The following is a 27,643-nucleotide window of genomic DNA, read 5'->3' on the forward strand; positions in this document are numbered from 1 at the left end:
ACATTTCCTTTAATGTGTATTTATATTAAAAACTCTTATGAGCTAAAAGTTTAAAATGGAACAGTAAGCAAAATGCACTGCTAAATAACATCACTAGTGTAAAATTATCTGATTTGTTGTCCAAATGTATTTGAGTAAATTAAATAAAAGCTAAAGCCAGTAGGATAGCATTTTAGGGCTAAATGCTAAATCTCCAAGGGGGGGGGGGATTAAAGTCCAGGCTAAAACACTAAAATGCATCTTAAAGGAAGTGAAAACAATACATGAAGTACTAGACAGTTTAAAAATTACTATCCCTAGGTGGCGGTATTACAGAAAATTCGAACGAAAAGAATCGTGCATCATTCCCAAATTGATGACCATCCAGATCATATTATCTTGATGATGGAAAAAGAATGAGTTTTTAAAAAGATAACAGGATACAGATTGAAAATAACATGCTTCTCTTTCAAAATGTTGTAAGAAGGGATTCATTTCATTAGGAAGTTATTCATATGCTCTCACTAAAAGAAACTTCACATGGCGAAAAAGTCATTTATATATTTTTGGGTAGGTTTCCAGAAAGTTTCTTGGGATCAGCAGATCAGAGGGTCAAAACGACTAACCATCAGTTTGGGCCAAACCAAATTTCAGACTTCAGCTAGTTCTTCTCCAAAAGTCTCCCAAAGAAAATGTCAAAAGCATTTTTGGTGATGTGCTAAATGCTAACAAGTAACAAGGTCTTATAATCAACAACTTTTTTTCAAAGTGTAAGTTTAATTCTATCTTATACTTGATCCCATCAAAAGTAAAATTTTCATTACAATATAAAAAGAAACATCTCATCCCAATTCCCCAAAAGGATATAAAATATCTAGTTACGTAACAGCCTTTCAACTTTTTAGCTGTGTTTTTAGAAAATTTGAAACTCATCTTGATTTGAAACATGAGCCTACTGATTCCAAAAGCCCTGCTATGATTTAGTGAGGTTCAGTGTCTTACTTTGTGTGTTCACAGCATGAACCACTATGGAGAAAGCTTATTAAAAAGTTCAAATTTCACATTACAAATCCATAATCTAATGTACTAATTATATTCATTCAGTTACTGCACATCCATAAATGTCATTGTATACAATAATCATTAAAATTCACTGTGGAATAATAACTTTAAAATCTCATCTTGAACACAAAGCTATTTGAAATTACTATATTATCTTTAATTTCTAGCTTAAATTTATTTCTAGCTTAAATTTGGTAAAATGGCCCTGCAGGCTTCTTATAAAAGCAGCTAACTATAATGAGGCAACAAACCCTAAAATATTCCATTACCACAGAAAATATAAACTCTATTAACATGCATAAATTCTGAAAGAAAACAAAAAGTTTCAGCGTGGACCTAAAGGACAGATCCACAAATATGAGAATCCTCTAAAAGGACAATTATTGTTTTCTAAAGAGAAGTTTTTTAGAAAATAGATAGGTGTCCTATTTACTAAATAATCCCATATGTATGTTCATGGTGAGGGTTGGAGGTGGGGGGGGGGATACAAATTATGAAATCTCATAGAAAAATACCATGTGTGCTGCTAGATGGTTACAAAAGACACAGCCTATAAAAACTACAAGTTTCCCCAAAGCAAGATCCTAAAATGCAATTAGACCATAAACACAAGGGACTAACAATGTGGGTGAGCTCTAGCTTCCAGGAGCCCCAAGACAATGCTTCCCAGTGGTACTGGAGAGGTTCAGGTTGTTGTTTTGTTTTTTTAATCTGGATGCTGGCTACACAGGTATGTTCGATTTGTGAAAATCCACCCATATGAGCAACTTTTCTGTAGGCACATCATGCTCCATGACTCACGGGAGTCTCCATATTTTTCCCTACCACCTCTTCAATTTCACCTCGCATCTTTCCCTCTAGTCATCCAAGACTACTTTCTACTCTCTAACCACACTAAGCAATTTTCCACCTCAACCACCATGCTAACTGAATTTCTTCCTTCTCCTCTGTGAGAGGATGGGTTATTGTCATCAGTCAGGGGCTCACTTCAGATGACACTCCTTCAGAGAAGTCTTTTCTGCTCACCCTTGCTAGTGTTTACTACATCACTTGATTTCCCCCTTCACCTTCCCACATCCTGAAATTCTCTCTTAATTATATCTGTAGTCATTTTTCAACTGTTTCCCTTACTCGAATGTACACTTCACGAGAATGGAGACCATATTTATCTGCTGATGTTTCCCAGCACATCTTGCACTTCATTAAGTGTTCGGAAGCAAACTGGCTGAATGAGTAAATAACACCTCACCTTGAACATTTTTTGCCAAGTACTATAATACACAGATTTTTTAAAAAGAAAGTAGTTAAACCTTGGGAAGTAGTTTGTACTGAGACAATTAAAATTCTATTTTCAGACTGCTTTCATGTACCTTGCTTGATTCACCACCACTACCAGCCCCATCACAATGTTGATGACAAAATAATACACTAACAGCTTCTCAGCATTCTCACCTACCCTTCTGAAGAAAAAAGATCTACCACACCAATAGGTGTTATTAAGTATAAAAGCAATCTTATTAATTTTTTTTCTTCCTGTGAAAACGCTGGAAAAATCACTTCAGGCATTTGCACTCTTGTGCAAGCACACACACTCACCCTCCCTCTCTAGCAGGACTAGCTCTCTAGCACTGGACTGGTATCTCCACCTACAGCCCAACCCACTGGGGAACTTCATAATCCTTCCACACAGCCTTGGCCTGAGATGCAGAGAAATTTCATGCCAAATTTGTGGGTGGGAAAGTCAATTCTATCCTTCCTGCAGAAGGATATACAGGCAATTATTACACAACTTTAGGATGACCCATGCCTTCCTGTCTCAGGAAGCTCCTGGAGGCTCCCTAATTGCCTCTTATTCATCAGTACAGTGGGTTTCAAACTTGCCCAGATGATGGAACACCTGGAAGCGGAGATGCCCATTGAGGAAAAACATGAAATTCTGAAATACTTATTATGAACAATTTTTCTGGCAGAAAGGGCAGGATATGAGTGCCATGTAAAACCACAGGCTAAACGTGTGTGTTCAAAATAATACAGAGACAGTTCTTGACCTATTGTGTGAGTTCTTCTGTTAATTGTCTTTTGCTACTCATTCCTTCACTCACGTCTGCTAATGCTCACCGGCAGGATGTGGTAGCTGGTGCCAAAAGCTTCAGAAAGGTTGACAGGAGAAAAATTTGAAACTGAAAAATTATTTCTATTAACCCATTTTTTTCTTCTGTGGCTAGGGATAGGCCATTATTCATGTTTAGCAATAAAACTGCTGGATTGAAACACACACACACACACAAAAAAAACCCTGCTGCGTTGGAGGAGTGAGTGCAAGCACTACCGTAAGGGAAGTCTTCTCCTAAAGTCCAATTATTATTACTCTTGGCCAAAGGTAAGGAAAAGACATTTTTTCATCACATATATAAAAAATCTTGAAAAATATTTCTAACCTATATATATGTAAAGGTTATATATATAACCTTTATACCTATATTTATATATATAAAACCTTGAAACCTATATTTATATATATATAACCTTGAAACCTATATTTATATATATAACCAATATATACATGTAAAGGAGGAAATATATATATATTAATATATATATCAAGAAATTTAATTCTCACCAAGTTGATAATTATCAAAAAGTAACTGAATGGCTATTTTTAGATAATAAATTTATTTAAAATTATACCAATATTCTGAAAGAACCAAAAAAGCAGAATGATCCCTACCACCACATTGTATTATAATGTGCACAAATGTCAAATATGAAGTAACCTTCAAGTTGACTACACAGAAAATCTTTATATACTCTTGTTGGGGGTGACAAGATCAAAGCCAATCAATAGACATGGAAAGAATGTCTTTGGTAGTAATGCCCTTAAAATACATAAAGATGTTAAAATAGTTTTATCATAATAACACTTTTCTAAACAGAGTACACACTTGACAGTAACATAAACAGTACAAACAGGTCTGTGGTCTCCAAAAATGTCACTAATGCAACTGAAGCAGAAAAAACGCACAAACAGGATTAAATCTTGACACAGAAAAAACAGAGGGCAGCATCTGGAACTTCTGGCATGCTGCTAAGGACAAACACTGGCAGGGGTACAAATTCTGATCAAGGCTGGGTGGCTTCAATTTGCGAAGCTTACTTTTCCTTCTTAGTTAGAATAAAATGTCCTTCAGGATTAGTTTGTAGGTAACTGTAAAGAATATGACAGCAACCACTCTACCATACAAGTTGTGTTTCAAGTCACACACTTAGAAATATGTTTGAGCATTCCAAGTCATATACTCTACCCTCAATGGGAGAAGGGGCATAACTCCCCATGCCTGAACTTTGGGCTGTGCATAGTGACCTCCTTCCAAAGACCATTAGTGTGGGAGAAGCAGGATGGGGAGTGACTTGACGGTGGAGAAACCTGACAGACCCTCCATCAGCCAGGTGGCCATGCCCAGTATCAACAATATAAATCATCTTGATAAAAGTAGGTAGCCCTGATAGAACGAAAATGGCACTTTACTTCTGTGGTCTTCCCCCGCAAAACCAATAACCCTAGTTTCTTGAGAAAAATATCAGACAAATCCTACTTAAGAAGCTTTGACAAAATACTTGAACAGTACATCTCAAAACTGTCAAGGTCATCAAAAAAAAAAGTCTGAGAAACTCTCACAGACAAGAGAAGCCTAGAAATCATTTTGATTAAATGTAAGGCGGTATCCTGCATGAGAACATGGACTAGAGGGGCACCTGGGTGGCTCAGCGGTTGAGCATCTGCCTTTGGCTCAGGGTGAGATCCCAGGGTCCTGGTATCCAGTCCCGCATCGGGTTCCCCACCACCTGCTTCTCCCTCTGCCTATGTCTCTGCCTCTCTCTCTGTGTGTCTCCCATGAATAAATTTTTAAAAAATTAAAAAAAAAACATGGAATAGAAAAGGACACTAGGGAAAAATGAGGAAATTTGAATAAAGTACAGAGTTCAGTTAATAATAATGTATTGAGATCAATTCATCAATTGGAACAAATGTACTATATTAACATATAAGCTGTTAAGACGGGAAACTGAGTGCCGGGTAAAAAGGGACTGTGTACTATCTTTGAAACTTTTTTATAAATCTAAAACTCAGAAATATTTTAATAACTTTGAGTTTGATATCTGTTTCTATGTACACACAGACAACGTAGAAACGTGCTGACAAAAGTTCTGTCCATCTTTAAAATTTGTTTTCATTGTTGCTCCGATGTTGGTGTTGTAGGCTGAACTAAAACAAAAGAGATTCTAGCAGTATCAGCCCCAAAACACAAGTCTAAAATGAGCTCATTCTTGTCTACACCCCTCTCAGGTAGCAATAGTACCTCCTATGCTATTAAATTTGACCAGCATCACCTTACTTCTTGACAAATGTAAATCCAAAGCCCCTGAGAAAAATTCCCCAAAGTGTTTTCTACTGACGGCCAGTTCCACCAAGTCCCTACAAAGAACAGTCAAGAGTGTGGGTACATGTTAAGCTAGCTCTGTGCCACAATCCCTTGGCCAGCTTAGGAATGCCAAGGTAAAACACGTTCCCTTATGGCTGAACTTCTTAAATGTGCACAGTGATGAGGATATTTTACATCATTTCCCAAACTTCTCTGACCAGAAAACTGTATGAGGGTGTGTGTGTATTGGGAGTGGGGGGGGGGGGGGGTACATCTCCAGGGATAGGTTTCATGGCACAATTTTGGGAAACCCAGCTCTTAATGCAGTGGTCAAGCATCCAGAGGTAAGGGATGTACCATCTCCTATAAAAGCCTTCTCTGGCAACCCCCACCCCCTTCCCTGCAGCACCCAGGACTCAATTTCTGTAACACGGTGAATCTATTCATCCCCTAGTATTCACCATTACATATTTTTTAGTTAGTGAAGCAGAAAGATTTCAACCTTTATGTTTTTCTATCTAAGCTTGTAATTAAAAAGTGTGTGTGTGTGTGTGTGTGTGTGTGTGTGTGTGTGTGTGTGTGTGTATGATGAGGGTTATTAGAACATGTGCTTTCATCTGACAGGAAGAAAAGTTTCCAGAGTATATTTTCTCATTGCTATGCAGCCCCTGCAGATAGGATTATAAACTTTAATTTGAAAGGAAGAGTGATAGTACTTTGGAGATCTTTCTTCAGAAATTGTGAGTCAGTCACTGCAGATAAGAACAGAATCTTTCTCAGCAGGCAATCAGGACCCAAAGTTCCTGTCTAAGCTGATCTTCTGATGACTTCATAAAAAACAGATGAAGAGGTATGAACAGTAATACAGAGAAAAAATTAAAATTTTCTATTTAAATTTATTTATTCTTTTCTCAATTTCTTTACTAAATAGAACGATTTTTTTTTTTTTTTTTAAGATTTTATTTATTTGAGAGAGAGCAAGCACAAGCAGGGGGAGCTGCAGAGGATGAAGGAGAGACAGGCTCCCTGCTGAGTAGGGAGCCCAATGACCTGGGGCTTGATTCCAGGACCCTAGGGAGCTGAAGGTGAACCCTTAATCAACTGAGCCACCTAGGAGCCCCTAAAACGGAATTATTTTATTTTTAAAAAATCAAATATATTGAGATGTGAGGTTTGCATGGCGCTCCAAAATATCAGATTTAATAAATGTTGAAAGGGGTCACCTCCCTTCCCAGGAGCCCCACCATAGTTATAAGTAGTAGCTTACACTGTAATGTATCAGTCATCCCACATGGCTAAAGGAGTAAGGGTTTTATTTACCAAGACTTTTTAGTCAGCTATGTCCCTGAGTAGGACACAGGAACCCACTTTAGAATCCTCTTTGGGGTTGGGGCTATTTTACTGATCACTCAAATACCAACTTTAAAACACAGCAGGGGATCCCTGGGTGGCGCAGCGGTTTGGCGCCTGCCTTTGGCCCAGGGCGTGATCCCGGAGACCCCGGATCGAATCCCACATCGGGCTCCTGGTGCATGGAGCCTGCTTCTCCCTCTGCCTGTGTCTCTGCCTCCCTCTCTCTCTCTCTCTCTGTAACTATCATAAATAAAAAAAACAAAAACAAAAAAAAACACAGCAGTTTGAAAGAAGGCTAACGATAAATAAAAGGTATGTTTGTCTCAAAGAACTGAGAATAAAAAAATCTTAAAAAAAAAAAAAAAAAAAAAAAACGAGGGTGGGGGGGGTGTCTGGGTGGCTCAGTCAGTTAAGTGCCTGACTCTTGGTTTTGGCTCACTCGGGTCATGATCTCAGGGTTACGAGATCGAGTCCCAAGTTGGGGTCTGCACTGGGCGTGGAACCTGCTTAAGATTTCCTCTCCTTAAAGCAATCTAAAAAAATTTTTTTCTCTCTCTAAAATTTCACACTGGTAGACTACTCCAATTTTTAAAAGCCACTGAAAAAATTAAAAGCATTTCAAATTCTAATGGAATATAAGACTAGACAACTAAAAACCTAAAAAAAAAAAAAAAAAAAGCTTAAAAAACTAATTTTTAATGAAATTAGCAATTAAAACGCATGTTTTACATTACCCCTGGATCTCAATCTCCATGCTGGCAAATTTAAGTTCAGACCGACCAAATGCCAGAGTGAGATTAAACAGAAAGCTTTAAAAGTTGCAGAGAAGCGAGGGTAAGTGGCCTATGCACTGCTGCTGTGTGTGTGTCCCCACACGTGTATGCAGGTAACCTTAGGGATCCATCTACTCCCTCTGCTCAGGCTCCTGTTTAACATATGGAGAATGTTTCAAAGTACTTTTAAAAGTGGTAGGGTTTTTTGTTGTTTTTTTGTTTGTATTTACCCACCCCCCCCCTTCCCTACCCCTGTCATCCAAACACTCCAGAAAGGCAGTTTCTCAATTCTGATATTTAGTTTTAGCTTTTCCTAGCTTCCCTTGAGCCTTCCATGTTGCTGACCACCTGTTCACACTTACCAAGCCTCAGAGAAGAGTGAAGTCATTGGAAATCCAACGTGGGCAAGCGGATCAGACTGTGAACAGGCCTAAGTCTGAGAAACAGCTAGGTTTTTCAGGCTGTTATTTGGACACAAATTGAAAATTTCCAATCCTTGTTCTCAGCAGCAGAGCATAAGCAAGGACAAGAGTCCCCACCTACCCTGTGCTGAGTCTCCATAGGTCTTCTCCTTTAAACTCCCAGTACCCTGTGGGGTAGGTCCTGTTAACGTCCTCACTTGGATAAGGATGACACAGAATCGGCAATGAGAAACAACTCCATCAAAGAGTAAGTAGCAGAGCAGAATTCTAACCCAAGCCTCTTTGCCTCAAACCTGTACTCTTTCTGGCTTACATGTTTCCTTTCCTGAACACAATGCAGCAACATACAGATGCAAACAAGCCCTTCAAAAACGCCAAGAGCATCAACAGACAGTAAGACAATGTCCCTCCTACATCCCCTGCCACAAAAAGGCATTGCTGTTTTGGTAGGATTTCTATCAGGCTACACTCTCCCTTCCCAGCCTGTCAGATCTGGAAATCATAAAGAATAACTGTACACATAATATGTACAAATGGCAAAACATGACCAGATATTCAAAAATGAATGTTGCTGGCATTAACAACCTAATAGGGCGATGTTATAATGAGGGGGAAAGTTTTTAAATCTATCCTTATTTATCCCCGTCCTTAACCAGAAAGGAAGAAAAATTTATAAATATGAGTAAAAATACGATAATAAAGAATTGACGAGGAGTTCACAAGAGAATTTAGACATTTATATATGCTAAATTATTACATACACACCATTTTCTTGAACACTTGAAGCTTTTTTTTTTTTACCATCATTAGATACTGATTTTGCTTGAATTACTTTAATATTCACTAGTAAAAAAAATACTTCAAACATGATTAAGTACATTCTAAAAGCTCTTCTGGGGATCCCTGGGTGGCACAGCAGTTTGGCGCCTGCCTTTGGCCCAGGGCGCGATCCTGGAGACCCGGGATCGAATCCCACGTTGGGCTCCTGGTACATGGAGCCTGCTTCTCCCTCTGCCTATGTCTCTGCCTCTCTCTCTCTCTGTGACTATCATAAATAAATAAAAATTTTTAAAAAAGGTATTTAAATAAATAAATAAATAAATAAAAGCTCTTCTGTATGCGCAAAAACCGTACCTACAGACAAGCCAGAGCTATGTTCTTTGGTCCCCATATCCTCAGACAGAAACTGAACGTTCAAGTGCTCTTTAAATTAAGGCTAAATTTTCACAATTGGTAGAAAGTTGAAACTTAAGCCAACCAACTGGTATAGCCAACAAAACACCAACATGCATTTTGGTTATTTTTTCCTCCACACAGAATGCCTTGATGGACTGCACTGAGCTGTTTTTACTCCCTGCTTCTGAGACGTCCTTTCCCTGAAGAACTTCCATCAGCACACAACCAAACACTTCAAAGACGAGCATACCCTTAAAATTAATTTTAATCTTTTCCTAATCCATAACATCTTAAGGTGGAAAAAGCTATTTTTTGCAAACAGATACGCATTTCCATCCGTCTCCAAGAAGATTCTAAATTCTAATCAGATTTAGTCCAACGCTGCTTAATGACTATGGATTCCACCCAGATAACAAGACACACTTCTAATTTACCATTTGGTGACAAATGCCTCTTTATTCAAGTGTCCCCCCGACTGGTGGTATTATTAGCAATGAAGAGAGTGACTTAGAGGCAGACTTTTTCAAAGGCTGAGGCAGAGCAGGGTAGATTTTCATCCAAGTTTTCCCCATAATCTGCAAAATCTTTTACATGAATTATCACAATCTCCTAAAACTGAGTAATATATTCTCTACAGGGAGATTTTCTAAGTACGCTGTTAATGAATTTTTCTACCCTCCACAAACATACATTTAAATGTTTCTAAATGCTAAGTACAAGAGAATGAAGCTGAAAGAGATATCAAATAGAACATATAGGAAGGCAGGGGCCCATACCTTCCTCGCCATGTGCCCTCAGTGCCTGCCTCACAAAGGGCACTGCTCACCAAATATTTACTGAAACGTGAAAGACAAACCCTTGCCTTCAAGGAGTTCATAATCCTTGAAGTGCCAGGCACTATTCCAACCTCTGTACACAGAGCAGTAAGCAAAAGCAACCTTGTGTCCTCTTGGCACTTACATTAGGGGTGGGCGGGGAGAGATGAGGAGGTGAGACGGGGAGACAAAAACCATAGAGGAGCAACTGGGGTACTTAAGGGGAAAAAAAGCAGCATAATAAGGGGAGGGGGAGTTTTTCTAGATTGGGTCACCTTATACTTGGAAGACTTTCTGAGGAGATTGAGATTTAAATGAAATGGGGGAACAAGTCATAAAAGTATTTTGGGTGAAAGTACTCTAAACAAAGATAACTTATACATGGGCAACTAATAATAACACAGTTTGCAACCACTATAACAGGGCATGTTGGCTGGGCTTGCTAGCTGTGTACCAGAACTGCACTGGGCACCCAGCAAGACCACACGTTTAGCTGCCCTTGCAGTTTGGGGTGGTCTTGTGACTTGTCTTTATCAGTGGAATGTAAAAGAAGTGTTATGTGTCACTCCTGAGGCAAACCTTTCAGAAGCAGGCATGTCTGCTCCATGCCCTCTTTTCCTCCCTTCCGCATACAGTGAAGCACAATGAGGTCAGCAGAGCCATATGGGAGGGGCCTGGGTCCCTCAACCCTGCTGCCACGGGGCAGCTGGCCACTGGCCAAGCACACAGTGAGGCAGGAACAAAATGCTCTCCATTTTCATATCCCTAGAGCCTGCCACAACTCCTGGCCAATAGTAGGTACTAAGTATTAATCAAATATTAATTGAATAGATGCTACCAAAATAGTGAAAAAAGCAATTCGTTCTGTTAAAGGGCAATCAAGGAAATGAATTAGCCAGAGTTCACAATAAGGACATTTTTAAGAACAGAATCAGTGGCTCCTAAGGGATGGGAGGGGTATAGAGGCAGATATTGTTGGCAGAGTAAAGAGCATGAGCAGACAGGAATATTAGATATGGACAAGATCCAGAAAAGTGTCCATCCTTGTATACCTTTCATTCAATAAATGTTTATTAATCAACTACTAAGTGCTAGGCAAGTATGCTTAAGGTGTCAGGGCACAAAGCCTAGGAAGGCGAGGCCCAACTCCAGGGGAGTAGTGAAGTTCAGGATGCAAAGAGGACTTTAAAAAGGAGGAGTGCTAACTCTGCTAGAGACTTAGAGACTGTGACCTTGTAGCTGAGTCCTGAAATTCCAGCAGATGTGGTCCAGGCAGATGAGCCGTGGGTGGGCATCCTAGAGGAAGAAGGCGAGCAAAGGCTTAAATACCTCAATGTTCTAGAGATAAGTTCGAGGAGGGCAAGGACCTGGTTTGTTTGGTTTTTGTTTTTTTGTTTGTTTGTTTTTTAAGATTTATTTATTCATGAGAGACACAGAGAGAGAGAGAGAGAGAGAGAGAGAGAGAGAGAGAGATAGGCAGAGAGAGAAGCAGGCTTCCTGCAGGGAGCCCAATGCGGGACTCGATCCCAGGACCCCGGGATCATGACCTAAGTCAAAGGCAGACACTCAACCACTGAGCCACCCAGGTGCCCCAAGAAATTGGTTTTATTCATTGCTGAATCTCCAAGGGCCTGGAACAGGGCCTGCACTCAGCACATTGGGAATGCCCGAAGATTTGGGGCGGGAGGTAAGGTTAGAAATAAGGCCGCAGAGGAGGCAGGAATGAGAAAGGAGAAGGAATCAGAGAGTCCTGATGGGGACAACTTCAGATTTGCATTTTATAAGAGCACTCTAGTTGAAAGGGGCATGAAGGAGCGATGACCCTAGAGAAGAGGCGCCTTAAGAGATGTCTGCAAGGGCCCAGGCCTCAGACGATAGGAGGCTAACACTGAAACAAGAGGGGAGTGGGGGTAAATAACAGGATTCAGGAACTATAGGGGAGCGCTCAGAGGCTTGTGATTTTACATATCTAGAAAAAAAGAGTCTAAGAGGACTTAAATACAAAGAAAAGCAGCTTTGGAGAAAACGGCAGTAATCCAATTTTGCATCTGTTCCACTGGGGATGCTTGAGGGTTTTCCAAGAGGAAATTTCCAAGAGGGTTTTCCAAGAGGAAATGTTGGACATGCAGGCACAATGCTCCAGAAAAAGTTCTGGTCTAAGGTCAAAAACGGGAGAATCAGCGGCATTCAGGTGATAGCCAATGTCTTGGGAATAAAGAAAATTGTCCAAACACGGCCACAACTGCTATACAAGTTGTACACTGCACAACTTCCAGAGCTCTAGTGGCTCTGGGTCGCTGCAGTTTTGTACAACTGCCACGTTACTTCTCTGGTAGACACCTGTAATGAAACCAGAGGGAAGGGCATCTTTTTCTAATTCAGCAAAGTTATTGCATAGATGAGCAACAGGTTTGCCAAAAGAGCTCCTCCAAAACAAGCAGAGGTGAGAGGAAGGAAAGAGAAGAAAAAGGGAGAAAGCATGTGAGGGAGAAAAAGGACAAAGCAAACCTCTTTCTGTTAGGCATCATTTCAAAACTGTTCTATACCCCCTCAGTGAAGGTCACAATTTTACTAACCCCTACACCTCTCCTAGTCTCAACAATTCCATTGCTACAGGGAATATCAGGAGTTTCCTGCAAAGTTCTCCCCCTGCTCTCTCATGAAGATCTCAGGGGTCTTCCTTTGGCTTCATGTTCCAGGGCTCTGTTTTCTTTATAAAATGCTGCTGGAGATGATGAAACCCCCCTACACCTACAGGGTCACCCAGACACAGACAACAGTTCTCCCCCTGCCTTCAAGCATTCGGAGACTAGGATAAAAGTAACTTCAGGGCATTTTTTAAAAAAAGATTCATTATTTATTTGTTTGTTTGTGAGAGAAAGCTAGAGACCGAACATGAGTGGAGTGGGAGGGGCAGCAGAAGAGGGAAGAGCAGGTTCTCCAATGAGCAGAGAGCCTGCTTGGGGCTCGATCCCAGGACCCCCAAGATCATGACCTGAGCCAAAGGCAGACACTTAACTGACTGAGCCACTCAGGCACCCCTTCAAGGCACTCTCAAATGGCTTTTCCAAAACTAGAAATAAACATAAAAACTGAAGCCCTATAATGGCACAGAATGCGGAGTTTCTGCAGCGAGGTACACACAGTATCAAACCAGTGGTTCTGAAACGGGGCTGACTGTCAAATGTCCTTTGGGGGAGAAGCACGATGTGCAGAGACATCTCTGGTTGTCACAACACAGGAGGTGGAGATCTGCTGGCATCCAGTGGGTGGAGTCAGGGATGCTGCTAAACAGCTTACTGGGCACAGGACAGCCCCTGCTTTGAATTCGCTGGCCCCAAACCTGGTGGTGTGAAGGCTGACGAAAACTAGTATTAAACTATCAGCTTTCTGAGGCCTAGGACCAATAAGCACTTCTTGGTCCAGGCAGATGCTCAAAAAAGTTTATGACAAAATTAAAAGGAAGACAGTTATCACACCATATTGAAGCAACAGGCAACAATTTCACTTATTTTTTTTTCCTTCTGCTGTCACTGCCGCCTCCCTTCTAGGCTTTTCAAACAACCAAAAAGTCAAAAGAAGTGTCAGAAGCCCAGTCGGTTGAGTGACTGACTCTTGATTTTGGCTCAGGTACTTGATCCCAGGGTCCTGGGATGGGGGCTGCATTGGCCCTGTGCTCAGTACAGAGTCTACTTGAGCTTCTTTGCCCTCTGCTCATCACCTCCACCCTTGTGTGTTCTCTCAAATAAATAAAATCTTTTTTTTTTTAAGAAGTATTAGAAGCCTAAATGATATATACAGTTTACGTGTTATTTGAGAAAACAAATTCTAGCCATTCTATCAAATTCTTAATTTCTGGCCCCCAAAATAAAATCTTTGACAAGAATTATGCCGTTGTATGTAAAATTTCATTATTATTTTCCGAGTCACGTAAATAAAAATAACGGTCTACTATGAAACACAAAAACACTTCTTGACCATTGTTCTACATATTGAGAAATGCAATTCTGGCAGTTAATTTAAATGAATGAAAAAACAAACGGAATGAAATAAAAGCAGAAGCTAAATATGGGTCATCTAAGTTAATCTCACTCTGAGCCCTTTTATCCATTACTAATGACTGCTCCTCACACCTAACCTCATAGCCAGCCATTCATTTCTTTTCTCAACAACTAAACGAGAGTAAATAACATTCACACATTTTGTACACATTTTGTATCTGATTTAACTTCCACCATTTGCTTGGATCCTGACATGAAAATTGACTGTGTTCCTAATGTTTAAGGTTCTACTTTAATTTCTACTGTAACTAGATGAGAAAGCACAAGAATTTCTTCTTTAAAAAACCCTGGACAAACTTGTTCCTGCCCTTCCTTGGAAAGGGAGACAGGATATGGCTATCCCAAACCAGCCCCCTTCAGTAACTGAAGCCTTTTGGTCCCCCAATGTTAAGACAATGGCTCCCTTAAGCGTCAGATGCCCTGGGAGTGCTACAACCGCTGAATGAATTTTCATGGAACATAAATCACTTTCCCTCTACCTGCCACTTACAAACCTGCTTCTCATGAACCTTGGACCCTGCACAATATGGCTCGTCATGTCCTTTGTGACAGCCAGGAACAAGGGACTGTTTGCATAAGTAGATAAAGGGCATTTTTCCTTTTGACACTTGGGTTTTTTCCTCCCCTTGTGCAATGAGATTTTTTTTTTTTTATTAAAATCACAGGAACATTCAATTCTTACATGCCAACTAAATTTTAAAATGCTTATATTTTTTTTTTTTTTTAAGATTTTATTTATTTTTTTCATGAGAGACAGAGAGAGAGACATAGGCAGAGGGAGAAGCAGGTTCCATGCAGGGAGCCCAAAGCAGTACTCAACCCCAGGACCCCGGGATCACGACCTGAGCCCAAGGGAGACGCTCAACCACTGAGCCACCCAGGTGCCCCTATTTGCATGTTTCTAATGACTGTTGAGCATTTTAATAGGATTTTAGATACATATTTATTTGATTACTTCCTGATAGAATCTCCATGTGGATCGGATCTCTTGCTCTTCTACTTTTGCATGAGAAATTTTGATCAACTTTTCATCTCATTTCAGGGGTCTCTGAGGATTGTAGAGGATACAGATACACAGTAGACCCCTCCATTTACTGGTTGAGAAATTTTCCCCATATATGGATTTCCCAAATTCACTTAATCCTCTTGGAATGGAACTGTTGAAAATACTGTTGTTGAGGTGACATTCATATACATCCAACCCCACTGCTCTGTGCTAGATTCAGTCTGCTTTCAAGTAGGGAAGTTACAAATTTCCTACAGGAGCTGAAGTTGCCAGCTTTTTTGCAGCCTTTACTGTAAGCTGCTAAGGACCCAAGGGCTGTTTGAAAGCCACACAAGCAACATCTCTGCGGAGTAAATCACAGCTGCCAATGGTCAGCCTAGGGCCTTGTGTTCTCTCCTTCCTTCTCCACCAGCCCAGAACACAGGCCCCACCTGTGCACCCAACTCAGGCATAAACGGATGCCGTCGTCACGTGGTCCAATCACAAAAAAACAACAACCAAAAAAACGCTTCTGTGAGCCAGGTCGTGCCAGGGGCTCCCTAGGCGTGAACTCGTGAAGTCATGTAGTACAAGCCTGGATAAAAAGCCAAGTGAGGGAAGCGTGGGTGGCTCAGCGGTTGGTCTGCCTTTGGCTCAGGGCGTGATCCTGGAGACCCGGGATCGAGTCCTGCATCGGGCTTCCCTGCGTGGGGCCTGCTTCTCCCTCTGCCTGTATCTCTCATGAATAAATAAAAATTAAAAAAAAAAAAAAAAAAGCCATGTGAGCAATTTAGAAGCCACAGAGAAACGCGAGGGAAAGTCCTCTGGCTTTAGAGAGAAGAGAAAGAAATAGGCAGAGAGCAGCTTGGACACATTTGGATGAGAAAGGGGAGGAGAGGTGGCAACAGCTGTCTGCTAGGTCTCTTTTAGGAAAATAGCAGAAAAAGTTTCCCTTACTCGGACTCCCGAGGTTATAGGAGTGCTCACAAGCCAGGCTAATAATTCTAAACTCTTTCTAGGGTCAGGAGAAGCCAGCAACATTGAACAGAACTGAAGCAGAACAAGAGTTATGCGTGTGCTGATGGTGTTGAAAACAAAGCGAAGCCCAGCATTTTCTGCAAGTGGCGGGAAATCAGTCTATGACTTTGGCACATAAAACCCTGAGGTTTTTTTTTTTTTTTTTTCCTCCTGGGGGGGGGGGAGGAGAAAAAGCATCAGCCTAAGCAAGTCTCCCAGGAAAACAAAACAAAAAACAAACATCTATTAAATGAAAAGATTTTGCATCAGAAAAAGATGGCAGTAGGGATGTATGCTGACAACCTCGAGAAGACTGCCAAAGGCTAGAGCCAAAACATGTGATTCCAGTGTCAGGCTAGAGCCCAGCTGGAGCAGCCATGGGAAAGAAAGATACCATACAGCGGAGAAGCCGAGGGCCAGCGCCGAGTGAAGTGGGTGACAAATTGGTGCTAAGGCACCACAGCAGCGGGCTTGTTTCCTCCCGCCGAGGATGTACGAGGATGTACGCCGTGAGAGGCTCTCACCCTGGAAGCCTGCGTGCTGGGGAGGCAGGCGGGAGCACAGAGGCAGCCGAGCTTCGCAGCAGGGCCAACACCGGGACAGGTGGGTGCGTGCCCCCGGGCAGAGGCAGAGCGTGCACGCCAGGGGACTCAGAATCCAACCCAGCGCGTCACCCCCCAGGCCAACAAACGTGCCTTGGCCTGGAGAGGAGGAACCAAACACTGCGGCCGATTGTGGCAGAAACAGCTGTGCTGCAGCTGACCCCGCCAAGTGCAGGGACGCCGGCACGACGTCTTCAAGAGGGTGCAGGCTCCTGAGCTCGGCAGAAACAAAGCTGCCCCTGGCGGCTTGCTGGCCAATACTCGCAAAGGGTTGCAAAGGGGCACACTCAATAAATGATTGCATCGCAGCTTCAATCTCCTCCTCCCACCCCCACAGGAAAATCCATCCACCGGAACTGACCGAATTTCTTGCAACCGGTTAGGCCTCGCAGGATATATACAGAAGAATGAAATGCTCTCTCTGCCCTCAAGGGGCTTATTGTCATCCAAGGCGAGTGATTTTTTTTCCAAACTGTGTGTAGCCTTCCATGGTGGAAAGTCAAAATCAATCGAATGGGTCAAAATCAGCACGGTCTTTCACAACATGCACATAGATAGACTAGGAGACAGAGTTCTTGTGGAACTTCTGAATCAAGTATGTATGTTCACTACTACCAAGTCATGATGTTCTCATGTATTCCTTATTGTGGGTCAAAGTAAAAATAAGTTTGATCTATTGAGGAAAACAGTAACACCCACCCATTTACAAAGAACTTTCACACATGCTATTTTATGGAATAATCCAGAAACACCATGAGGGAATAGTCATTGTTATGCCCCTTTTTCCAGCGACTCAGAGAGGTTAGTTGACTTGTTTGAGGCAACACAGCACAGCCTGAATATAACCCCAGCTGGGAGTGACCCTGGTACATCCCTGAGTACCACAGGAGTTCAGGGATACTAGTGAGCAAAGAGGGCTGCAGAGGAAAAGGAGAGGAGAAGGGGTACAACTGAAAGAGGCCTGGAAAGGAGGGCAGCTCTTAGCTAGGAGGAAAGGGTAGAGATGCAGAAATGAGCTGGACCGTTTGGGGGGTGAGTGGAGAATGCAGCATCACATAGCAGAGGGCACTGGAAGCCGAGAGCAGGTTGGACAGATTCTAATAGCCTTTAACAGACCAGAGACTTTGGAGGCACAAACACTGACCTCTCTGAACTTTATTTTCCTCATCTGTAAGACGCGGGTGATAACAGTATCTACTTCAAAGCAGACCAAGTGAAATAATGCATGTAAAGTGTTTATAAAAAGCTCAGCGTAAGCTAGCTTAAAGAAAGTCACCTCACGGACGCCTGGGTGGCTCAGCGGTTGAGCCTCTGCCTTTGGCTCAGGGCACAAAGGGCTCCCTGCATGGAGCCTGCTTCTCCCTCTGCCTATGTCTCTGCCTCTCTCTGTGTGTCTCTGACTCTGTGTCTCTCATGAATAAATAAATAAATTCTTAAAAAAAAAAGTCACCTCACCCATGCACAGTCTTGCACCAATAAATAAATGAAAACACATCATTTTACTTGGCCCTGACAACAATCCTATGAGATAGACCAGACAAATTTTTAGGGCTCAGAAAACCCCAGCAGAGACCTAAGAGGACTTATACTGGGGGCTTCTGCTCTGACAGGAAGAGGGTAGAAAATAAGGCTGGAGAGCTCAGGCAGGCTGACAGAGGACCTCAAAGACTAGGCAATGAAATGTAGACTTCCATCAATAAAAGTCAGGGAGGATAAAAGGATTTGGAAAAAAAAAAAAAAGAAGAAGAAGAAATACAGGATGGGGAGGAGGTGTTAACTAATAGGGAGGCTCTGAAATTGGGAAAATCATACTGCTCTCAGAACTAAATTTTTCAAGTCAGGATGGGCAAAGACATCCCAGAGAAACAGCTAAGCATTACAAAACTGAAAGTATTAAATCTAGGGGCAAGCATGTCTGTCAGATGGGGCCTGGTAACAAAGCCGTGGCAGCCTGGCCTCTGAGAGCAGTAGGAAGAAGGGAGCCAAAGGCAGCATCCTGAGACCTCCTGGCCAAGTCAGCCCTGCTGCAGAGCAGGAGGCAGGCAGCTGAAGTTGGTTCCTTTTGGGTGTTCCCACTGGCAGGCCTCCTGACCGTGAAATGGACGCCTTGGACTTAACCTGATGCCATCTGACACTTAACTTCTCTTTGTTTTTATTCCATACTGGCCAACTAAGCATCTGATAATGATTTGGCTCCCCATGCAGGCCTGGCTACAGGAAGAGAATGTGTGCTGGTTGTTCCCACACTAGAATCCCAGGCCATGAAAGGGAAATAGAAGCAGTTCCATTCTCGGTTTAAGTCAGTAGGCTGGCAATCTGGCTTTATATATCCACTTCCTGAACCCAGCCAACGTGATGGAGAGATGAACTCTTGTTAAAGCTCATCAAATCCACTTCTGAGCCTACACAGCTGGGGGCCCTCAAGAACCAAGGATGCCCGCTAGAATGCACTGCTCCACAAAACCTCCTGGGAAAACTCACTTTGCTACCTGCAGGGTGACTGGGAAAGCAAGGGGGCCTCGTGCCAACAAAACTAGCTTAAAAGACACAGAAGATAGGGAACCAAAAAGATAAACTAGATGAGAGGCAAGAGGAATGAGGAAGGGAAAAAAAAAAAAAAAGGAAATTACAAAAGAAACAAAAAGGGGCAAAAAAGATGCAAAGAGGACTCTGAGATTTTCAATTTCAGGGACTCCCCATCTCTAAAACACAAACATGAATTTGGCTTGAGACGTTCATTTGTGATGACGCATAGTAACTACGTGCAAGCCGATGACTGATTGGGACCAGAAAGGTATTCATTACACTGCTAGTCACTTTTTTCGCTTCAACTAAAGTTTACTGAGTATTGACAATATGCCAGATATCACTCCACCAGCCACCGGGAGCCCTGTCTTCAAAAAGCTGTCTAGTGGCGTCAAAAGGCAGGTTAATTTGCTATTTTAGTAAATACGGGTGGTACAATGGGAACATCTAAAATAATGAACACCACGGGGAAGAGAAGTAAACTTTTTCAGCCAAAAGAGCTAAATCATTTTTTAAAGAATCGAAGTTATTTTTTCACCTTATTGATTTTAAATCAAATATCAAACCATATCTTTCTTTCATTCTATACGTGGTGAAAATAAATAGCAAGAGGACTAGAAAATGTGCTCTTTGCTGAGAGATTGCAGCAACATGTGTAGAAAACTCTCAATAATAAAATAAAGGCAGATGCCAGATCTATGACAGCCCATAAAAAGGCAAACATCTAATATCCAGGCCAAAAACCAAACCCTTACGTAACGCATTGCCTGCCTACATAAAGACCACACACTCATCTGATTTCATCATCTGGTACAAAATTACCAAACTGAGACTCATATTAATTTAATTTTCTACTCACTGAAAATTGAAGAGATCACAAAATCTCAGGGCTGATAAGAAAGGCAAAATTAGGAAGCAAGGCAATCGCAAGATACTGTTATCTTGCAACCCAACAGGCTTTTCCAGAAAAGTAATAATCTCAAGTGCATAAACCAAAGAAAATATTCTAGGGCCACTCAAAAATGGAAATCTTGGAAAGGCAAGGATCTTCCTCAATTACCATGACAGGTGAATGGAGGTACAGAGGAAAACACAGAGCTAGGAGCATGAATGATGGACATAAAAAAAATGCAGAGATATCAAAAAGCAGATACAGACACAGAGCTCAAGATACATCCTGCCTACACTTTTTCTCCCTCATCCCCAACCTCCACTCTAGCCTTAGTATAATGTACAAGCTGTGTTTGCAGAAAAGTAAGACTAGAAGACTGAGGAAAAAATGTTTCCATTACACTTTCCATAGAGTAAGTCTTCTAAACTGCATTTGTCCTGGTAGACTGCTCTTTTTGAGGGATTTCTGATTGTCCACTAGCCAACACTGAGGCACACTATAGGAAGCTGCCCTAAAAATTCTTATTTACTATAGAGACTGTACTACGTTCCATGACTTCTCTAAGCAATATTACGTACTTTGTAGCATGAGGCTGTGTTTCACTTTTGCACTGGCTGATAGGAAGCTTAGAAAATATTTGCTCACTTTCAGAAGCTCAGCTGCCTACCAGTGTTTTAAAAAACCTTATTTTTGATCCCTTATTTTCCATTCACACATTCTCCTAGTTAAAAACAAAAAAAGTAGAATAATGTTAACAGCAAATAATGCCATAGCCTAGCTATATATCCTCTACCTTACGATTCCTTAAAACCAAGTATTTTTAAAATATACATTAAATTTTATATATTCAGATATATTAAATTTTGGTTTTGGAAAAATTAGGGTATGAAGAGATGGGTGGGTGGAGGAGTAAACTGAAGAAGGTGTGAAGAAGTAGAGCAATTACCTCATTTCCATAGTGGCTTTTCAACCTTATCCTGGAAAAAGGGCACAGACGATGGCAAATGGCTAGAGATATGCTAGGTGGGACTTGGTTACCCTGGGCTGCAATCTAGAGATTCCCACCTTAAAAACAGTTTTAGGGGATCCCTGGGTGGCACAGCGGTTTGGCGCCTGCCTTTGGCCCAGGGCGCGATCCTGGAGACCCGGGATCGAATCCCACGTTGGGCTTCCGGTGCATGGAGCCTGCTTCTCCCTCTGCCTGTGTCTCTGCCTCTCTCTCTCTCTGTGTGACTATCATAAATAAATAAAAAAAATTAAAAAAAAAAAAAAAAAAAACAGTTTTAGCCATGATCTGTGATAAAGCAGCAAAACAAAAACTAATATTTCACTGTAGTGAGACAGGCTACGATCCACAGCAGCAGCTTGTTCAAACCCCTAATTTGTCTGCTTATAAGCATATGTAAATCTTCAATGCAAATTTCAGCCCTTCACAGGATCAGAAGGAAAAAAAACACATGTATGACAAAACACAATACAGTGTCCGAACTAGCTGAGAGCCAGGGTAGCTTAGCAGAGGGAGGGACACAGACAGGGAGGGAGGGACACAGACAGAGGGACAGGGTTTTGAGGAATCATCGACAGAAAGCCAGCTTTCTCCTTGCTCACCCTTGACCAGGTCAATGCACTTTCATCGTACCCCGCATCTCCCTCTCTCTACCACTCTTAAGTTTACAACCCTCTTCCCACAGAACCAAGTGAAACCGGCTAGTGTGGAGGAAGTACCCAGGTGACACCTGACAGTACCTGGGAAGGCCCAAAAACCAGGCCTCCCAGGGCCTACAGCCAGCCACGAGGGACCAAACCCTGGGTAGTGGGAGTTCCTGCAGCTTACTCAGACCCCACCTGTTCACTTTCCTCACTCCAACGAGTTCTAGTGGGCTGGATTACCTGGCTTTCAAACCAGAGGCTTATTATAAAGCAACAAATAAGAAGTGATGCAAGGGGCTGGCCCCAAGCTACACTGACAAAAGTTAAAGCCGAGAATCGAGGACACTGAAGGGCATGTGAAGAAACTGGCCCCACCCAGAAGTCTGTGGCCACTGTTGGAGGGGAGACAGTCTGCTGCCTGGGGGTGGGCAGATGTGGTGACAGGTGGGAGGCCCCGGGCTGCCAGGGGGACAGTGTGTGCTGTGCCAGAGGCCGGCAAACTCCTGGGAGCACCAAGAATTGTCACGGACAACAAGGCTTCCCACAGAATGTGTCAGCTATTTTTCACATTTATGATGTTAGTATGATCAAAACATTAATAAAAGTACTATTAAACTTACAAAAATTGTATAATAAAATTCCATTCTATCAGAGAAGCAAAAATACATACATGTACTATAATGATGGATATGGATCATTATACATTTGTCCAAATCTACCAAGTAGACAACACCGAGAGTAAACCCTAAGGTAAACTATAGACTTTGGGCATTACAATGTACCCGTGTAGGTTTATCTCCACCATTCTAGTGAGTACTGTTGATAATGGGGGAGCACATACATGTGTGAGAGCAGGGGGTGTATGTGAAGTCTACACACCGTCCTCTCAATTTTACTGTAAACCTAAAACTGCTCTAAATATAAAGTCTTTAAAAATAATAAATAAATAAAATTTAAAACAAAATACATCTATCCTGTAGGGTTTGGGAAATCTGACAGTGTAAAAAAGAGGGTCCTTGTGCTTAAAAAGATTAGGAACTACCAATATATCAGAGATAGGCCTTAAAGTCAGACATCTGGATTTAAATCATAGCTGCTTTGCTCAGTCGAGCATCCATAAAATGGGCATGAAACCCTCTGCCTCATAGGAGTTCATGAAGGAAGGAGCCCAGGGCAGTGACTAATTCCCTTGGTGTATTAGTTTGTTCATACATTTAACAAACAAGTAAGCATCACCAGGCACTGTGGACACAACAATGAACCTCCAAGATTTGCACTGTTAGGGATGGGATAGTCCAGTGGGGGACCCAGAGAAGAAAGACCTCAACACCACAGTGGGCCAGATCCTAGAACTGTTGAGCATGGAAGCAACGCATGAGACGGACAGATGATCAGAATACGAACTAGACAGCACCAAACCTATGTTGCAGAGGCATAATTCACAGTTATGAAAACTCAAGGAGTTTTAACTCATCAATCACTTCCTTCAGCAAGTATCTAAATACTGCCATGTGCCTGAACTGTTGCAGGGGCCAGGGTCACGGCAGAGAACAGACCAAAGCCCCTGCCTTCACAAAGCTTACATTTGGGGAAGGAGATGTAATATCATAAACAGGTAAGAACTTATGTCAGAGAACTGAGAACTGTAAACTCAAGTCAGGGAGAAGGAGATGGGATGAGCTGGGTGGATGAGAGGGAGTCCTGAGCTATCAGACTGAAAAGCAAGTGGGAAGGCTCAGCGGTGGAAGCTGCCTGGCGCGTTCATCTCAATAGCTTATTTATGTTCCCAACCTTATGTTTCCAAAGGGCAAGGAATACTTCAGAAAGAAGTCCATTCAAAGCAATGAGAAGAAAAATGGGGATGTTTAACAGGGGAAACCCTCAGCCCTTCCGAAAGTCAGCTGCCCAAAATCATGCTCCCTTCACATAAGCCAGGGCTTTGTGGTATTCCCTCTTTGAGCTCTTGCCTCCCTTTTTGCTTTTAGCCACGAAAATGAATATGGAGTTGAAAAGAAGTTGTAAATATACTTCCCTCATGTAGCACCTTCTCCCCATCCACCTGGAACATGTTTACCTCATATGACAATAAACAGTCCAGATTGTCTAACTCCTGAGAAAGAGCCATGTCACAATCACAGCGATTTGTTTAAAGAATCTTGCCCACTGCATAATTAGCCCATAGGTCACCATCTGTCTCTAAGTCCTCATAAAACTAACCATATGTTGTTTTCATCAAGGACTGAACTGAAGTAACATACACTCTGCCCCAAGAAAAATACTACAAATCCATTTTTTCAATGGTGGAGGGGCTATGTGGTGTTGGGAACACATACTTCTCCATTATCATGTTTTTTAAATTTAATTGTCCCCCCATGACCATCGTTTATTATAAAGGTGAGCCCTGATCCTCATGGTGGGCTGATAGGTAGGATTTCTGGTAGGGAGCATGGGCACCAAGACCTCCAAACTCCCTGGGATTTGCAACGACAGGAATCAGCTACCAGCGGGGTCCAGTCATAATGGATAAGGATGTCTCTACTTTCCTTGGAAGCCTCATCCATGTACTTCTGGTAATAACCCACCAGAGCTTTAGGAATGGACTGTATAAATCTGGGCCACGCGACCACAACCCTTCATGCGGACTCAGATGTCCAACCTAGCAAATTGCTCCTTGCCCAAAGCAGAACAGATTCCAGCAGCTTGTGATGCAGCATACAAAGCTCACTATCCTGGGGGGCAGCCTGTTCACCTTGATGCTCCCTATGCAGCCAACTTCTTGCAGCTAAAGACGTGCATGGACTACAGAGGGCCTGTGGACCCCATGGCTGCAAGTGTAGATGGGAGTTCCTTACCATACTGAACCCAACCAGAAAGGCCCATTTTTAATTTTAAAATGTTTTATTTGGTTCTGTTCATGCTTTGTGCATGGCTGCCAACTCAAGCAACTCTAATAATTTCTAGAAATTTCTGAAGGGGTTCTTACCTTGAGTAAATAAGCTCAAAGACCCAGAATTTTAGTTCTTTTCTATGGTTTGACCTAATGATATGAACACAAATGCACCCAAACAAATACATCTTATAAACAATTCTTCCTATCTATTGTCTACTGCATTTTATAATTCCAAGTCATCAAATACCAACTTTGCAATCAGAGTAACTATTTTAAAGTAGATAAACTATTGTTTCAAACCATACAAAAATAGTCACCTAGGGTACTTGGGTGGCACAGTTAAGTGTCCAACTCCTCGTTTCCACTCAGGTCATGATCTCAGGGTCATGAAATCAAGCCCCCAGGTTGGTCTCTGTACTGTGCACAGAGTGTGCTTCAGATTCTCTCCCTCTTCCTCCCCGCTCTGCTACTCCCCCATCTTGCTCACATAATAATCTAATAAATAAAATCTTTAAGGCATCTAATGCTATTTTGATTTGAGAGCGAGAATTCTCAAACTATCTTCTCCTCATATTACCCACCAATGACTAAACAATCAGAATAAGCAGCAGCACAAAATGTTCTAGATTTTAGTCTGGTTTAGTTTATTTTTTAAGCAAATTATGAATAAAAATTATCCCAAAAATGTGCCTACAGTTTAAAATTACATGGCAAAGAACACTAAGGCATTTAGACAACTCAAGAATATTAGAATCTCATGGTGGAAGCGGGTCATTAACACTGCTAAAAAGCAGAGAGACCAGCTCTTCATCAACTCACTTCCTTTAGGGCATTACAAAATTAATCTGACCCGTGGTTTAGAGAATCAAGAATAAACTATATTTACAAAACTGGCCACAATTCCATCATTTAAAAAATGGCCAAGAATTTCCTACAAGGCTATCGACTTGATGTGGTCTGGGAAAGTATTTGTTGAGCTAAATTGGTACAAAGAGAAATTTTAACTTTCTAGATCTCCTGACTCATTAATCCTTAAGTTAACCCTTGTCACCAAAATAATCAAGCTCTCAAACCTTTAAAGGTCTAGCACTACGAAACTTGAGTTGCATCTATTTTTTCTAAACTTACCAACTATTAATGATTGGCAGTGTTCCTCCCTCATGGATGAGAAATTTTGTTAAAGGCTATTTTCTGTTCTCCACCAAAAGCATTTACTTTATATACACGCATGTAACAGAAGCCAAATCCTTATGAGATTTTAAAGTATTCCTCAGAGATCTCAAGCATTCTCCCAGAGACTTCTTTAACTTAAGGGATTTTAGGACTAGGTCTTACAATGGACTAGGTCTTCCTAAACTTACAATGGGGTTACATCCCAACAAGCCCATGGTAAGTTGAAAATATCCTAAATTGAAAATGAATATACCTAACCTACCAAACATCCTAGCTTAGCCTAGCCTACTTTAGATGCACTCAGAATGCTTACATTAGCCTACCAATTGGCAAGATCATCTAACAGAAAGCCCAGTCTATAATAAAGTATTGACTATCTTGTGCAAATTACTGAATACTGTGCTGAAAGTGAAAAACAGAGTGGTTCTAAGTACATTGGTTGTTTATCCTCAGGACTGTGTGGCTGCCTGGGAGGTACAGCTGCTGCCACTGCCCAGCATCACAAGAATATTGTACCACATATCACTAATCTGGTAAAGGTCCAAATTCAAAATGTGAAGTATGGGTTCTACTATATGTATATTGCTTTTGTACCATTATAAAGCCGAAAGATCGTAAGTTGACCTATCCTAAATCAAGGGACCATCTGTATTTACAGTCTCACAGGGACACGGTAATCCTTAACACAAGCTGGTACATCATGTACCCTACTGAGATTTCTCCCCCTCTTTCAATGGCAATGGCCTAGTGAGTCACAATTAAAAGAAACAGTAGTGTGATCGAAGGACACAGAGACAGCTTCCCATCCTGGCTCTGCCTCATACCTTACTTTCAGCCCCGTTTCACCTTCTCTAAAATAATAAAGCCACCTCCAACTCAGGGTAACTATGAATATTATGTGAAAGCATGAAGGGTGCTTAACAAGCATGAAGGGTGCTGAATCCACAATGGACACACAATAAATGACAACCGTACCAAACAAGTTACAGATGGTCCTGCCCAACCAAAGTCTACTTTTTATAATCCAGTGAAAACAGTCTTTTCCCGCTTTCTTCTTTATTTAAATCCATCCAAATAAGAAAGTATGATGAAGATTAAGAGCTGGATGAAGCAGGCAGGAGCTGGAGTGTATACAGAGGCTAAGAGGTGCAAGCACAGCAGACACTGGGATACCGAGTGCCAAGTGGTGATGAACAAATCTGCTCTCCAAAGCCACAGGGATGCAGAGCTTACAAAATCCTCTTTTCAAAGAATATCTAGGGACATAGAGGAAAGCTCACTATGTAGTGGCAAATTGAAAAAAAATGAAGCACAACTATAAAATACATTGTGTATATATAAATATTTGGGAAAATGTAAAATTACTTTAAAATACATAAATTAACAGGGGCAAGCACTTCTCTCTCTCTCTCTCTCTCACTCTCATTTATATACAGGTTTTCAGGATTTGGGGGAATGATTTGAACATGTAGTATATCTATAACCGGGGGGAGGGGGGGGTTGTAGAATATAATGGGGGAAGAGCAAGCCTGTACTGTCTGTCTCTTTCACACTGACACAAAGAAATGCTAATCTTTCCACTCTAAGCTCTTCAACATACATATGACCTAAACTGTAAGTTTTCTTCTTCAGAATGAAAAGGAGGCTCAGGAGATAATATCCAAGCTCTTTTACATCTCTAATTAATGAAAAAAAATCTTATGGTTTAAATTTTTTTCTAAATAATCAGTACCTTACATATGAACTTCTTCCTCTTTCATTAGAAACTACAGTACAATATCCTGAATACTGTGTCCAAAGCCATGCCCATCCATCTTCCTTAAAAGAAAAAAAAAAAAAAATAGCT

The 27,643-nt window shown here is 41.6% G+C and overlaps 1 protein-coding gene and 1 long non-coding RNA gene across 5 annotated transcripts in view; one reads left to right on the plus strand and one right to left on the minus strand.

Annotated features, from left to right (window-relative positions):
• The window catches only part of TSPAN5 (tetraspanin 5), a 170,238-nt gene that overhangs the window by 66,626 nt on the left and 75,969 nt on the right, over positions 1 to 27,643 (minus strand). The gene's annotated exons all lie outside the window — the stretch shown is intronic.
• LOC144304392 (uncharacterized) overlaps positions 1 to 27,643 on the plus strand; it is a 404,632-nt gene that overhangs the window by 58,754 nt on the left and 318,235 nt on the right. The window contains exon 4 of one of the 2 annotated variants that reach the window (XR_013371310.1): positions 9,328 to 9,603. The exons of the other annotated variant lie outside the window; for it this stretch is intronic. This is a non-coding gene — a long non-coding RNA (uncharacterized LOC144304392). Of the gene's footprint in view, positions 1 to 9,327; positions 9,604 to 27,643 lie in introns of those variants that run through there. 2 annotated transcript variants of the gene reach the window in all.

This window comes from Canis aureus, chromosome 33, assembly GCF_053574225.1.
Source record: "Canis aureus isolate CA01 chromosome 33, VMU_Caureus_v.1.0, whole genome shotgun sequence".
Lineage (NCBI taxonomy): Eukaryota > Metazoa > Chordata > Mammalia > Carnivora > Canidae > Canis > Canis aureus.